The following is a 17614-nucleotide window of genomic DNA, read 5'->3' as shown; positions in this document are numbered from 1 at the left end:
CGCGACTCTGCTCCGTATCTGCAGCCGGTTTCCCTGCTCTGATACCTGGGAGCTCTGCTGCACTCAGGCACCCCGGTATCTCTGTGACCCCAAGGGTCCTGAGTCCACACTGTCCCGCGAGGGTTCCACCCCCCGTTTAGCCACTGCAGCGACGTCCCTCAGCGGAGCCGACTTCTAAAAGGTCCGATTTTGTGCTCCGCGGCTCTAGCACTTGCCAGAAGCGGCCGGCGGAGGCCCCTCCCCCGCCGTCTATCCTCCCGAATATCGCCTCGGATTCACTTCTCCGCAAGCCCTACCTTCCAGTAAGTGGTCGCTTCTCTGTTCAGAGAGTTGTTGCTACTCTCCTGTTCGATCTCCTGTTGAGTTCGTAGGTGTTCAGAATGGTTTGATCCCTATTCAGCTGAATTCCTGAGACCAGACGAAATCTAGGTCTCCTACTCCTCCGCCATCTTGCTCCGCCTCCCTGAGGAAAAATATTTTTGACAGTCTGCTCTTTCCCTCTAGGTGAATAAATAATTACTGTCTTGGAGTACTACTTCCTCCCCCAGGCAATGTTCTAAACAATTCAAATGTCACCTCTTCAGAGACTCTTGTCCCTGTTTCCTCTAGGCAAAGTTAGCCATTTCCAGGGCTCCTTAAGGAATCCTATGCATTGACCACTTATCATACCGTTTTACAATTCTTTGTTTAGGTATCCATCTTTCCCATCAGTTTGTGAGCTCCACAAGGGCATTGTTCTTATCATCTTTATTTTCTATCCCTATTGCCTAGAATATTATACTATTAATTTGGACTATTAGTGCCAGTAAAATTTTTTTTTTAAAAAGTAGGCTCCATGCCCAATGTGGAGCCCAATGCAAGGTTTGAACTCATGACCCTGAGATCAAGACCTGAGCTTAGATAAAAAGTCGGGTGCTGGGCGCCTGGGTGGCTCAGTTGGTTAAGCAACTGCCTTTGGCTCAGGTCATGATCCTGGAGTCCTGGGATCGAGTCCCACATTGGGCTCCCTGCTCAGCAGGGAGTTTGCTTCTCCCTCTGACCCTCTTCCCTCTCGTGCTCCCTGTCTCTCATTCTCTCTCTCTCAAATAAATAAGTAAATAAAATCTTTAAAAAAAAAAAGTCAGGTGCTTCACTGTGAGCCACCCAGGTGCCCCTTTACCAATAAATGTTTTTATTCTCCAAATTACATTTAAATTTTACTTTAATAAACATTTTTATAGTGCTTACCATGTTCCAGACACTATTTAAATACATTATATAATTTAATGAATTTAATATTCATAACCACCCTTTGATGTAGGCACTATTATCCCCATTTTATAAATGAGGAAAACAAGGCCTAGGGGGGCTTCTCAAGTTCACAGATTTAGTAAGTGAATGGAGCTTGGCTTAGAACCTAGATAAAGATGTTAGTGTTTGAAATAGAATCTCAAGATTAAATTTCAGATAGAGGGAACCTTAGAAATAATCTAATCTCTTTTCCCATACAAGGAAATATTATATATTACATACAGAGACATGGAGGGATTAGGTGACTTACTTAGTGTCAGAACATTAGCTGGTGTAAGAGCTGGGACTTTGGTCTAGTCTCCTGATATACAGGTTAATGCTGCTTCATTGGCTCTCCAAACTGACTTTGCATTAAAATCACCTGGGAAACGGTTCTGATAACCCAGATTCCAGGGCCTACCTTCCATAGATTCTGATTTGGAATATAAGCTTTTAAAAATACTCCCAAATTTGTTACAAGACAGGTTTGGGAATTGTGAGTTTTCAGTACATGTGTATCAGTCTAGGTTTGTCAGAAAAATAGAACCACTACAACTATTACAAGAATAAATGTTTAATATAGAAATTAGGATTTACATGAATTTAGGGAAGAGCTGAGTAATAGAGGTCTGAAAGAAGTGACCAGAGGATCAGAGAAACAACCAATAATGCCTTTGGCCAGATGCACTGGAATATGTGGAATAGATAGAACTCACGGGGAAATCCGAGAAGCCGCCATGAGCATAACATAGAAGCTTCTGAAGAAGTCTGTAAAGTCCCTGTGTCTGGGTCCCACAACCTTCTGTGAATAGTGGCTTTCACTTCACTTATATTTTCCAAATTATATAGAAGTTTCTGTCATTGGCCAGCTCTAGCCCAGAGTCATATATACAAGTTAATAGATTCTGGGAATGTAATTACCCCTTTAGAAGGGAGATTGGTAGTGCTGAGTGAACAACAGATGCAGTGCCCTGTGATCCTCATCTCCTGTGTTCACATCCTTGTATGATCCTCTCCCCTTAAGAGTGGGCAGGGTCTGTGACTTGTTTCTAACCAATGAAATATGGAAAAGGAAATAGGATGCATGTGATTACCTTCACGTGATCCATAATGTTGTAGTACTTGTCTTGTGGGAGTCTCTTTCCCGTCATTCTTTGCAAAGACAAGCTGCTATGAATCCTACAGATGTAAGGAAATGAATATTGTTAACACCCATGCAAGTGGGCAGGTGGCCCTTCCCTTCGCTGAGCCTCCAAATGAGACCCTACTGCAGCACTTTGATTGCATGTTCATGAGATCTTAAAGCACCGCATACAATGCCCAGATCTCTGGCTCACAGAGACTATAAGATACTAAAATGCATATTATTTTAACCCAACAAGACTGTTGTGACTTATTACATAGCACTGAATAACTAATATGACTGACAATCTGGCAAAAAGAGAAAGAACAAAAACAAAAACAAAACACACCCAAAAGTAGATTGTTGACATTACTAAAATCTGAAATATGGGGCATTAGCTTTGGGAACAAGTGGTGAGGAGGAAAGGATTTTTAACATTGTGAACAAAATGGTGAGCTGTTTTAGTAAGCAGCAAAATATTTGGTAAAACTGGGTGTGCTCTTACTTGAAAGATAGTATATAGGGTGAATAATCTTATAATTTTGATCTGGGTGCTATGGAGGTGACAGCTGGTTGCAACTAACTACATTTGACAAGGTATTCAAGGAAAACAATAAGGTTTGAAAAAAGAAAAACCACATTGTTTGCAAGCAGAACTTAGTGGAAACATAAATAATTCAGAAATTCCAGTATTGTAAATGACACTACTTCTCAACAAATCCAAAGTGAGGCCTTTATAACATAAGCTTAATTTAAAGACCAAAGGTATGGCTGAAAATAGGCTTAGATAGGACCTGGGAAGAATTTAAAAGCATATTTAGTAGATTCTTTTAATTGGAAAAAAAACTTCCAGAAAAACTAGGATATGGTCACATAAAAGTCCAAAGGGTCCAAAGTACCCATAATTAAATCTACAGAAAGACGCATGCCTAAAAAATGACTGTAGGGAATATTTTGGCACATAACATTGAGTAGAGTCAAATATGTTGAGAGCTGTGTTTGAGACAGAAACTTTTGAGAGAGGTGTGGTAACAAAACATTTACCAGCCTAAACTAAGAGAATGAGGGATGTATTTGAGTTGCAAAAGACCTCTTGTTCCCACCAAAAAGCACATGTTCTCCCATGTCCTCTTCAGGAGTAGATGTCCCAAATGGTAAAAAAGGAGAGCAGAGTCAAGAATTATGGGAACAATGGACCAGGGAGCTCTTCCTGGCAGAATAACTGGTGCCTAATGGAGGAAAATTACCTACCCCATGGTAGAGAAAACTTACATTTTCCAGCAGTACTTCAGAAATTTTGGGGGAGTGGAGACTGCTATGTGCCAGGAATTATTCTGCTTTCTGAGTGGAAAATAGTATGGTCATTCAGTCCCTCTTCCATACTGGATGTTGAGATTGTGGGGATGTATCACTTACCCCTTTAGTTTTTGTGTCTCTGGATCAAGAAGAACTGAATTTGGATTTTAAATATATATATTTCCAAAAAAGAGAGAGAGTGTGTGTGTGTGTGTGTGTGTGTGTGTGTGTGTATCTCACAGCATTCTGGACTTGAGGTCTGATGCCATAATTGGATTGTGACATTTGAGGTGTTTCCCCCCACCCCCCGGGAGTGATATTTTGCGTGGGTAAAGCACATAAATATTTTCGAACAAGAAAGTGGAGTGTGGTAGATTAGATTATTTAGCAAATATTCACTTCTTTTAGTCTACTTTCTTCAGAAGTGTATTGTCCTGCTCCACCACTATTGGACTTGGCATTATAACTTAACTTGGCCAAAAGAACATAAGCAAAGTTGGCAGTTTACCAGTTATAGGCCTAGACTTAAGGAGGTACCAAATGTTTCTCCCAGTCCCTAGGGGAACTCCAGAACTTTCCAATAAGAAGAAAATGGCTCTAGTGGCTGTTTGTTTAGCATAGGTCCTTAATTAATTGGAACAACTTGTTATCTGAATACTTAATGCTTAATGTTTTATATGTAGATTCATATAAAACTACATATATGAATGTATATTCATATATACATTGGATGAGCATCCCAAGTGTCCTATATATATTAAGTATATAAGAGTAGAGGGCCTTGATGTATGCAACCAACTTTCAAAGGCTAAAAAAAAAATGTGTATATATGCATGCATATGACAGGAAGAGGGAGAAGGAGAGAAAGAGGGAGAGATTGAATTTTGGCTACCTAAATCTTTACTGTTACCACTGCATCTCTCAATTTGTGCAGCTCTAGGGGTGGGTAGGGAAGAAGAAGAACAAAATGGTACAAGGAACTATAAAGTAAAAAGTTACAAAATTGTAAACCAGGGAATACACACGTAGTTACACTTTGAGCACTTAAAAGGGTCCTCATCTTTGTATACCTTGGAATGGGGAGAAGTACACAGATTCAATCTGTTCTGCCTTCTTTTGTTAATGTTGTTAGTGTACTTCCTGAACAAGAGGAAAAAATTCTATCTCTTCTTGTCATGTTGACAGCTTTTGCTACATAAATAGATAGCTATGTAGGCAGATACCAAGGTGTGAACTTCCCCCATGCATTTTAATTGGATGTTTGAAATGTGGGATTGAGTGTTTAAATGGTAAGGGTGCCCATCAAATAAAGTCCAGATATCCACTTTAAGTCAGTAAAGTGGCCACTGCATAGTTAACAGTGGGACTAGTTTGTTGTACATTAGTAACTAGCTTATAGATCCCAGAAACAGCCCTAAAGAAGGGTGTTTTGTGATCTACAGAGAAAACACATCTCCCCACATCATTTTTCCCTTAAATCATCCCTGGAAAGGACTGCTTTGGGAAACAAAATTTGGACATCGAGTTTTTTGCAGATCAGAAATAAAGCCCTTTGGTTAATTTTTCCCTAGAAGCTTTTTTTTTTTTTTCCTTTCTGGCACTCATGAAATATTAATTAATATTAATTTACTTGTGGTTAATGAATTGATTAATTGATTGAACAAATATTTACTTAGTGTTTATAATGTTATAGGCCCTGGAGTCATCAGGTAAAAAGCATGGAAGTGGTCACTGCTATCCTGAAGCTTATAATTTGAAAAACCAATAAATTAGTAAAAGAAGAAATATATGAAATGATTGTAAGTTGCAATGTTTTATGGAAATAAAGGACTACAACAAGCCAAAGAAGTTTTCCCTGAAAAGGTGAAATTCAAACCAAGGCCTAGAGAGAAAGGAGCTGACATGTGCATATAGAGGGCAGAGCATTTCAGAAGAAAGTGGGGAAAAGCATGTCTCCAAGGAAGAACAAGGAGACTGATGACTGGGGCCCAAGGAGAAGAGTGGTAGGAATTAAGGTGGGGGTAGTAGCTGGGGGCTAGATCAAAGGCCATAGTACGGAGTTTTATTCAATGTGTAATAGACAATGACATGATTGCTTTGTGTTTTAAGATATTTTTGGCTAGTGTGGAGAGTGTATTAGTGGGTCAAGAAAAAAAATGGGGAAACCAGTGAGAAGGGTGGCCCATAGATCAGATAAAGGGGGATGGTGACCAGATTAAAGTGGGTAAAATGGAATAGAAGAGACATAGATTCCAAGTATGTTTTAGAGGTAGATTTGATGGAACCCATTGATAGATTATTTATCAAGGGTGAAAGAGAGAAAAAGAAAATATGCCTTATGGGTTTCTGATTTGAGCAATTATTGAAATGGAATTATAATGAGTGAAGGTCAAAATTTCCATTTTAATATGTCTGTGAAGCATCTAAGTATTGAAGTCAAAATAGTTTTGAATTTCTGTTGGGAATTCCAAGGGGAAGATTGGACTAGAGATTTAAATATGGTAGATATCACCATAAATTTGTATTTAAAACTATGGCCTGGTGGAGATAGCCAGGAGAGTAAACAGGTAAGAGAATGCCCATGATGGAAACAATGATGGAGCCCTGAGGAACCAGAACATTAAAAAGCTTTAGAGTGATACACTAGCAATGGAGATGATATGGCTAGTGTAGGGAAAGGTAGGCAGTGTGGTGTGATCAAACACACTCCTTTAAGAGAGTAAACTCATGGGACGCCTTGATAGTTCAGTCGGTTAAGTGTCTGTCTTCGGCTCAGGTCATGATCCCAGGGTCCTGGGATCGAGCCCCACATCGGGCTCCATGCTCAGCGGGAAGCCTGCTTCTCCCTCTCCTGCTCCCCCTACTTGGGTTCCCTCTCTCACTGTCTCTTTCTCTCTCTGTCAAATAAATAAATAAAATCTTAAAAAAAAACAAAAAGAGAGTAAACTCATGAGTAGGTGAGAAGTTCCTACATTTATAGAGTAGACACAGGGAAAAATAAATTCCCTTTGAAAACATAGATTCTGGCCTCAAAGAATAACTTCTTAAAGCTTTAGCTTGGTATTCAATGTCTTCAACAATCTCTTTAAGATATTTCTTTTCATATCCACATATAAAAGTTCCTTTCCAAGCCTTCCTCTTCTATTTAGAAGAGAAACCTAGAAGGAAAGACCTTTGATAGGGTGACCATAAATTTATGGGCCAAATTAGGACCTTTCTGAGAGTGAAGAGGAAGTTAATGGTACTTAAAACAGGTACAAACCTGGAATGTCCTGGGCAAACCTGGACATGTGCCCACATAAACCTTTGGCAATATTCGTATAAGCTGTTTGTTGTCTGTAGTGCTCTCCTTACTTTTCCACATTCCAGTTCTTGTTAGGGTGCTATCCCAAACTTTGAGAGTTTAGTTTTCCTCTTCTGGACTATGGAAAACTATTTTAGAAGAACAATTGTGCCAGTTGTCCTTGAACATCTCCCATGCATGTGTGCACGTGTGCGTATTGAGGTATAATTGACATATATTAGTTTTGGGTGTATAACATAAAGATTCAATATTTGTATATATTGCAAAATAAACACCACAATAAGTCTAGTTAACATCTGTCACCATACATAGTTATAGAACATTTTTCTTGTGATGAGAAATTTTAAGATCTACTCTTAGAACTTTCAAATATATAACACATATTACTAACTATAGTTGCCATGCTATACATGACATCTTCATGATTTATTCATTTTTAACTGAACTTTTCTACTTTTTGACCACCTTCACACATTTCCCATGTCTTACAAGTTTCTAAATTTTATTTTATATATATATTTTAAATATTTTTAATTTTTAAAAAAGATTTTATTTATTTGAAAGAAAGAGAGAGATTGAGAGTGCAAGCAGGGGTAGGAGCAGAGGCAGAGGGATAAGCAGACTCTGTGCTGAGCATGGAGCCCAACATGGGGCTTGATCCCATGACCCCAAGATTATGACCTGAGCCAAAATCAAGAGTAGGATGCTTAACCAACTGAGCCACCCAGGTACCCCTATTTATTTATTTATTTATTTATTTTTTATTTATTTGAGAGGGAGGTGGGGAGGGCAGCAAAGATGGAGAGAGAAAGACTCTTAAGCAGGCTCCATGTCCGGTGCGGAGCCTGATGCAGGGCTCCATCTCACCACCCTGAGATCATGACCTGAACCAAAATCAAGAGTCAATGCTTCACTGACTGATCCACCGAGGTGCTCCTCTAAATTTTATAAATCAAATAGTTAATACCCAAATCCACACTAATCTGTGGTTACTAATTGGTTAGTTTATTTCTTTATTTTTAGTAACAAAATTTGTATTGTAAAGAGGACATTCAGGGATAACTCATTTAACCCAGAGCATGATTCATTGTGAAACATTCAGGTACTGAAAAAGTTAGAAGATAATTTTGAGCATCTGGGTCTTCTAATGCTTCATTATTTCTACTGTAGAGTTTGCTGCCTATTGACTGTCCTTATAACACCAGCCCTGGGCTACATAAAAGTTAGATGAGACATTAAAGATATCAAATTTATCCTTGAAGTAAAGATGTCTTTAAACACATTGAAATCAAACTATATTCCTCAAGAAGCTGGATGCTTTCCTTATTGCAGGAAGTATTTCTGTATTTCTTGTCCCGTAAAGATAGAGAACTCTTACAGATAAGAGCATCCATGCCCACAGTAAATGTCTAACCTTACGCAACAGGACATAGAGATAATTGCACGGCCTTTTCACTGTTTCATTCCATTCTGTGCTTCTCATTGTTGGCTATTGTCTGCCATTCCCTATGTGGTTCTGCTTAATCAAAAGCTAAGGCTAAAGCCATTGTCTGGAAGCAACTTAAACAATTTAATTCCTTTCCTTTGTATTCTTAGAATTTTCCCAAGCTCCTCTCCTTGATAGGCAACTTTTTTTTTTTGCTTATTTTTCCTTTTGAAACAGCTGACTCATGGTTTCTTTTATTGTCAATTTATTCTATACTCATTCTGTTTTCTTCCCACTCGAGGAGGAAACATTCTTAAAGTTCAGGAAAGAAAGAAAACCCAATGAAGTTCTATAGTGAAAAATCTTTGGACTCCAATGACGATGGTTTAGATTTGAGATAAAGATAAAACTATAAAGTTTGGGTTGGGGCTTGTGTGTTATGCACACAGAATAAAAGATTGTTTTTTTCTTTTTAAAGATTTTATTTATTTGACAGAAAGAGACACACCAAGAGAGGGAACACAAGCAGGGGAGTGGGAGAGGGAGAAATAGGCTTCCTGCTGAGCAGGGAGCCTGATGCGGGGCTGGATCCCAGGACCCTGGGACCATGACCTGAGTGGAAGGCAGACCCTTAACAACTGAGCCACCCAGGCACCCCAAAAGTTTGTTTTTTCTAACAGTTCTCTAAAGCACACACGAAGTGATTAGACAAAACTCTTGGGTTTGTTCATTGTCACAAACTTTCCAGAGTCGAGTAAACTTAAAAATAATTAATGTGTAGGCAGACCAGTAGGAATGATGAGAGAGATTATAAAGTAGGGTAGAAGAAAATCTCTAACAATTCTCTTTGTCACTCAAGCCCATTCTGAACCTCATTGTTGTTGTTGTTTGTTTGTTTTTTAACTGTCCATTTTTGGATTGAGAAAATATATTAAAGTAGTATCAACTGTGCACTAGTTTCTTTCTCTCTGTCTTTGGTCCAGTTGCAGTAATTGTGACCATGCCAAATAGGGCTGTATTATTAGAAAGTTCATAAATCAAAAGAGCTGACTCTAGAATTTGTTAATTAGTATGATAAAAACCCAGTTGAAGTAATGTCCTGGAACCGAGTGTCACATTAAGGAAAAGGAACTGCATAATTATGAAAAGTAGAGAAGATAGAACTTTTGGAAAGATACATCTCAACTTGAGAGAGTCTCAGGAATGCTGTAGTTATTCTATTAAAGAGAGAATTTAAAACCAGATAAGTTTTATGTGAATTTTGTTACAGAGCCCATTGCAGAGTCAGCAAGCCCTCCTGTCAGTAAAAATCTACAGAATGAATGCATACTCATAAAAATGGAATTGAGATAATATCTAATGGTGGCTAAATGAGTGAACCAAGAGTAGAAAGAACACAAGTTCCAGGTTTGAAAATGTAAATCCCCCCTCTAAGCCACAAATTTCTGATAAATGATTGAGTTTTAGAGCTCAAAAAAGCCAGAAATTGTGTCACTATATGTTCGATACTTTATTTTTGGAGCAGAGGTCTATGGCTGTTATCAGATTCTCAAAGAATTTTTGCGATGTAAAAAAGGTTTGAAGTCTCTTTGAGCCCTATAAATGCATGTACTTTTAAAATTCTGTGGAATTTAGGAAATATTTTGGGATTTAGGAAATATTTTATTTCAAAGCAACTCCCCTATTACTTAACAACAAATTACTTCAGGGATAGAGCTTCGATTACTCCAGGCTCGGGGGCGCATGTCAACTAAGGCATACTGGTGACAGAGTGATTAGATTGGACACAATTGAATTTGAGTAAGAAATAAAATTACTATCTATATGCTACTGATTTTGCAGTTAGTCTCAGCCAGAACTTCTAGGAGTCCTCTACTGTCTGTCTGTGTACCCCCTGGGCCATTCTTTTGCTCTGGTGTTCATTGGTAATTACAGAAAGCAAAGAGCACTTCATATTTGTTTACACCTTCTCCTTATTGTATTACCAAATGACCCATAGGTGGGAATGTGTAAATGAGCCCTAGTGGTCATTGAAACCAGATTTTGCCTGTAAGCAAATGCTTCCTCTGGAAAATATAACTGACCTAGAATAACTTGGCTCTGGTCCCTGCTCCTTCCTACTCATAAAGCCTTAGGGATGACCCTCTATCAGTTAGTCATTTAAATTCTCATATTCAGGAACTTTTAATGAAGGGCGAACTCTACGTTGCATTTTCGTCTTGCTGCATGTTATGGTACAGATAGTCTTGTTTTATAAATGTTTATCAAAACTGTCAGATACTAGAGATTGAAATTGGCATTTCTATTCTTTACTCCCCAGTGACTCATAGAAACTTATCCTTTGACTCATCCATACACTTAAATCTTTTCACACATTAAAAAAAATGTTCTGGAAATAAAAATGTAGACTATTTGTGTTCTTTCCAAAATTAGTCCAAGAAGTAGGTACAATAAAGCTGCATGTATCAGCACTCTCCAGATGGTAAAAGGAAAATAAAGTGCCAGATCCACATTCCCTCCTTTTCTCCCTTTTCTGAATATACAGCATAATGATGGTTATTGATCTGAAACTTAACATCATTTCATTAGCCTTTAAGCTGTACTGACAAACAAGAATTAAATAAAAAAATAGTTTGAAATAGTTTTTGTTCAGAAAATATCATTTTTCCCCTGTGTAGCAAACTCATCCATACCCATTTACTTCAATTACCTCCTAAAAGGCAAGTTCCAAGTTTTGTTGCTAATTTTGTTCCAAATTTTGTTGCTAAATTGCCCTCTCTTTTTGAGTTGCAGACCAATACATCCAACTCCTTTCCTGATAGCCATATTATAATTAGAATGATCCTGTAAAAGTGCAAATTAAATTGTTCCATTTAAAGTCATCCATTAGGGCGCCTGGGTAGCTCAGTCATTAAGCATCTGCCTTTGGCTCAGGTCATGATCCCAGGGTCCTGGGATCGAGACCCGCATCAGGCTCCCTGCCTGCTTCTCCCTCTCCCACTCCCCCTGCTTGTGTTCACTCTCTCGCTGTGTCTCTCTCTGTTAAATAAATAAAATCTTTAAAAAAAATAAAGTCATCCATCTACTTCTTATTTTTTAGGTATAATACAATATCTTAGTGGACTATTAGACTTTGTATTATGTGATACCTGCTTGGCTCTCTGGCCTTAGCTTTTCTCTCTCTTCTCCCTTTGCGGTGAAGACTGTAGATATGCACCTTTTCTAAACATAAAAGGAAGATTATATTTCTCATTCACTTTTGCAGCTAACTGGGAACAAATGAACAGTTGCCATCAATAGAATGTGAGTGGGAATGAGGGACCCCACTTGCAATACTAACTTTTCCCATGTGATCTACTTGTTCCTTAGAAGAGAATTCTGAAATGACAAATACACCAAAGAGAAAGAATCTGTATGTTTAAATCACCACTTGGAGGTGAGATACCTGCAGCAACGAATAAACATTCATTAGGTTAAGTTGTTGAGACTTTGTGTTATTTATTGGAGCATTTGAGTTTTTTTATTCTAATTAATAAACTTCCATTACAAGATCTTTTAACATTCAATTTCTTGATAACATCAAACTCTTTCTTGCTACAATGTCTTTGCACACATGAATCTCACTCCCAGGGAATGCCCATTCATCTACTCTTCATTAATTAATTCCTGCTTATTTCCAGCTATCAACTTAAATCTGAAATCTACATTAAGTTTCCCTATGACACTAAAAATATTTATTTTTCTTTGGTAAAACTCATTAAAATTTGTATTGCATATTTGCAACCTTAAATTAGTAGTTGTTCATAAAGACACTGGGGCAAATAAAGAGTTGTTGACTCAGCTGCAGTGAAGAGACTTGATTCTGAGATAAAGAAGCATTCATAAACAGTTGACAAAAATGAAGGCTGAGCTGTCAAAAGCCCTTTGATTTAGATGTTAAGACTATACATCCTTGGGGTGCCTGGGTGGCTCAGTCTGTTAAGCATCTGCCTTTGGCTCAGGTCATGATCTCATGGTCCTGGGATCAAGCCCCACAACGGGCCCTCTGTTCAGTGGGGAGGCTGCTTCTTCCTCTCATTCTCCCTCTGTGCTCTCTCCCTCAAATAAATAAATAAAACTTAAAAAGAGTATACATCTTTTTCCTGTATTAAAGTCCTCTTCATATTAAACATATACCTATTCTGTATCTTGTAATCGTAAATGTGTGCTAAATAGTTTTTAAGAAATCCAATTCAGACATCTGGATTTTATAAATTTAATGTTATTTTCTGTGAAATATCAATATGCACTAAATATTTTATTGGAATAATATCTACACTTGACCAATCAGCTGCAATTTCACATATATAAGCAATTTTGATTATTTTATTGTGTGGAAAAATATAGACTATTTAAGGGTGTTTTCAGGGTTATTATAATAATATATGATGTCATTCAACATAAAACAGTACAAGTATGAGAATTTTTTCAAGTGGTTCCTTTGACCATGGATTTCTAAAGTCTTAGCAGAAGGGAGTCAAGATCAAAACATTCTCCTATTGAAACATACATGCACAGGTAAGGAGACAACCAAAACAACATATAGGCTTCAGTGAGAAGGGTTCTAATCTTTTGTCCCTCTCCTGTTGGGCATCATATCAGTGTGAGTCTGCTTTCCCCTTGGGAATCCATTTTAGTCATTAAATTAGTCATGAAAAGAATACGCTTCTCCTTGGAAATGGCAGAGAAATATTTCCCCTTGGAATAGCTTAGAAATACTGTCAGAAAGTGCTTTGCATTTTTTTTAATATAATGAAAAAAAATTGGTCGATCCTCCTAGTGTGGCTATTTTTCTTTCTATGAGTTGAAGTATTGTTGACTCAAAGGATTTTATCTGATTGATTCAGTGGGACTATGGAAAAGTTTTTTTGTTACTGAGTGGGTTGAGGTATAAAGCCTGTAAACCAAGGTAAAAGGTAAAATCTTTGGGCTCTAAGGGTTGATTCATGTTCCAAGTGTGGTTATTTATCCTCTAAAGGGAACCCTGCCCTTTGAGAGTAAATTTCCAGATAAAGATTATGATGTACAGGGAATACCCAGGAATTGATGTTCTAAGTGTGTATGTTTTTCTTAAGATTCAGTTAAAGAAGGTGTATTCTTTGACTAGAATGAAATATCTGAATATGAGTAGAAGTTTCTTTGGTTAGAGTTAAATTTAGATATATACAAATTAGAGCCAGTTCACAAAATATAAAAGGTAGAGTATGATTAGAAAAGAATGATCACTTCTTCAAAAGCTAACTCTCTGAATTGTGTCCTAGCAAATAATCCAGTTTTTTGGGCTGAGTTGATGGCACAGTCTTCTAAACATTAATTAATTAATTAATTAATTCAATTAAGGCATATCAAGTAACTCCAGGAATTGCTTTATGTATTATGTGTACAAAAGTGTACAAAGCAGACAAAGTCCTCTGCTTTTATTCTATTATTCTAATGGATCTATTATTCTAGTAGTGGAAGATCAACAATAAGTAAAATAAAATGAATAAAATTTGACTAAGTTAGAAGGTAATAAGTGCTATAATATAAATAAAAAATAAAAAGGAAACAATAGTGATATAAATTTGTTGGAGGATTTACATGTGAAATTTTAAATATCATGGCCAGGAAAGACCACACTAAAAGATAAAATTATGAGCAAGACTTGAAAGGGGTGAGGCAGTCACCTGTATATGTATTTGGGGAAAGATAAAACCAGCAGGTAGAGGGAATAGGAGGTGTAAAATCTTGGCAAGGATCCAAATTTCTGAAAAAAATCTTGAGTGTCTTTTTTTCCTCAACAGGTTCACACATGGAGTTTAAAAACTATTGTGGATATTCCTATTTGTAAGTTGGTTTGGGATCATAGTTGTTCATGTTATAATGATCCTTCATAATTTATAGGTATATTTCATATGTTCTATTGCCTTGTGTACCATATATATGTATCATACACAAACACACACATCACAGCACACTCACATATCATATTCACACACATATTTGATTAATGCTAGCTGCTAAACCAGTAGCCCCGAAGACTATAAAATACATGTTTATTCCTTGCTCATGAAACAGTTTAATCAGAGTGTTCCTGGTTGGGGAGAAGCTTTTCTTTCCATAATAATTCAAGGATAGAAGCTCTTTCCATCTTTTAGTTCTGCCTTGGCAGAAAGGGAGAGAGCTGGGCTCAATTAGTGACTTTTTTTTTTAAGAAGCCAATATTTTATTTAAATTGTTAAATGTATTATACATACAAAAAGGTGTATATAAAATGTATATAAATAATTTAAAGATGAATAAAATGAATATCCATATACTCTTTATGCAGTTAAAGAATCAATTATTACTGTGGCCTTCACGTCTCACCCCAATTACATATCCTTCCGTTCCAGAAGAAATCATTCTCCTAAATTTTCTAGTAATCATTTCTCTGCCTTTGTTTTAGAACGTGCCACATTTGTAGCTATTTCTACTCAATGTACTATTTCATTCTTTCCTGTTTTTAAATGATAAAGTTGGAATGTTATTGTGTACAGTCATCTCTGACTTGGTTCTTTCATTCAATATTGTTTTATAATTCATCCATGTTGATATTGTGGTTATAAATCATTCACTTCACAACTGCTTTTTATTCCATTGTGTAAATATACCACAATATATGTTTTTATTTCTCCTTAGACGGACATTATATTACTTTTTTCCTCCAGTTTTGAACTTTTCTTTGTATTTCAATTTTTTATCTCAATTTTAGTTAGTTAACATATATGGTAAAATTGGTTTCAGGTGTAAAATTTAGGGATTCATCACTTACCTATAAACACCCAGTGCCCATCACAAGTACCCTCCTCAATACCCATCACACATTTAGTGCATCCACCACCCACCTCCCTCCACCAACCCTCAGTTTGTTCTCTATAGTTAAGTCTCTTATGGTTTGTTTCCCTCTCTCTTGTTTTTTTTCCTTCCCCTATGTTCATCTGTTTTGTTTCTTAAATTCCACATATGAGTGAGATCATATGGTATTTGTCTTTCTCAGACTGACTTATTTCACTTAGCATAATACACTCTAGCTCCATCCATGTCATTGCAAAAGGCAAGATTTCATTCTTTTTAATGGCTGAGTAATATTCCATTGCATTCATACACACACACACACACACACACACACACACAGCACTTCTTCTTTATCCACTCATCAGTGAATGAATACTTGGGCTTTTTCCATAATTTGGCTATTTTTGACAATGCTGCTATAAATATTGGCTTGTATGTGCTCCTTCAAATCAGTATTTTTGTGTCCTTTGGGTAAATACCTAGTAGTACAATTGTTGAGTCACAGGTAGTTCTATTTTTAACTTTTTGAGGAACCTCCATACTGTTTTCCAGAATGGCTGCACCAGCTTGCATTCCCACCAACAGTGTAAGAGGGTTCCCCTATCTCTCCAACCTGGCCAACATCTGCTGTTTCTTATGTTGTTAATTTTAGTCATTCTGATTGGTGTAAAGTGGTATCTTATCGTGGTTTTGATTTGTATTTCCCTGATAATAAGTGATGTTGACCATCTTTTCATGTGTCAGTTGGCCATCTGTATGTCCTTTGGAAAAATATCTGTTCATGTCTTCTGACCATTTCTTAGCTGGATTATTTAGTTTTTGGGTGTTGAGTTTGATAAGTTCTTTATAGATTATGGATACTCATCCTTTATCAGATAAGTCATTTGCAAATATCTTTTCCCATTCCATAGGTTGTCTCTTAGTTTTCTTGATTGTTTCCTTTGCTGTGTAGAAGTTTTTATCTTGATGAAGTCCCAATAGTTCATTTTTGCTCTGTTTCCCTTGCCTCCAGAGACGTGTCGCATAAGAAGTTGCTACAGCCGAGGTCAAAGAGGTTACTATCTGTGTTTTCCTCTAGGATTTTGCTGGTTTCCTTCTCACATTTAGGTCTTTCATCCAATTTGAATTTATTTTTTGTGTCTGGTGTAAGAAAGTGGTCCAGTTTCATCTTCTGCATGCGGCTGTCCAATTTTTCCAACACTATTTGTTGAAGAGACTGTCTTTTTTCCATTGGATATTCTTTCCTGCTTTGTTGAAGATTAGTTCACCGTATAGTTGTGGGTCCATTTCTGGGTTTTCTATTCTATTCCACTGATCTATGTGTTTATTTTTGTGCCAGTACCATACTGTCTTGATGACTACGGTGTTGTAGTATAGTTTGAAGTCTGGAATTGTGATGCTTTCCATTTTGCTTTCCTTTTTCAAGATTGCTTTGGCAATTTGGGGTCTTCTGTGGTTCTGTACAAATTTTAGGATTGTTCTAGCTCTGTGAAAAATGCTGGTGATATTTTGATAGGGATTGCATTAAATGTATAGATTGCTTTTCTATATACCAATAATGAAGCAGCAAAAAGAAAAATCAAGGAGTCGAACCCGTTTACATTGCATCAAAAACCATAAAAGACCTAGGAATAAACCTAACCAAAGAGGTATAAGATCTGTACTCTGAAAAGTATGGACTACTTATGAAAGACTTTGAAAAGGACACAAAGAAAATGGAAAAACATTCTATGCTCATGAATTGGAAGAACAAATATTGAACTGTCTTTTGTTACTGCATGTATGTGAGTGATTTTCTAAGGTATTCTTCTGGACGTTGTTTATACGCCTCTTCAAGTTCTTTTAATTTCATCTGTATCTTCAGCATCTTATAAACCTCATTTGCTGCCAAGCCTGATATGTTGTCTTGTTCTCTGGCTCTTCTTACCACTTCTAGACTTGAATGAAGTGACTGTCACAGAGTATAGTATCCAGCTTCCCAAGCAGCTCAGTGAAACAATGTAAAGTGAGACAGAGTGGACTTTCTTATGGGGCAAACTTTGACCAAAGAAAGAAAGGAAACAGAAAGGAATGGATAGATAATTTCCTGTTTTTTCCTGCATCCAGTGGACTATTGTAATGCATGTTTTCTTCTCTGGAGCCTTTTCATAATCATGCCACAGGACCATGTAGGATGCAATAGTCCAAAATTAGTTTTTGCTCATTCTTAGCTCATTCTGAAGCAATGGTCAGTAGAATAACTCATCACTTTATATTACTTTTCATCTTTCCCTGTCTCACTTTTATTTTCCCTCACACTGTTTGTCCTGGGATTGCAACTTTCAAATTAAGAATTGGTATT

This window comes from Zalophus californianus, chromosome 2 (assembly GCF_009762305.2).
Source record: "Zalophus californianus isolate mZalCal1 chromosome 2, mZalCal1.pri.v2, whole genome shotgun sequence".
NCBI lineage: Eukaryota > Metazoa > Chordata > Mammalia > Carnivora > Otariidae > Zalophus > Zalophus californianus.
The sequence above is the reverse complement of the archived record's forward strand: the minus strand, read 5'-3'. Positions refer to the sequence as shown.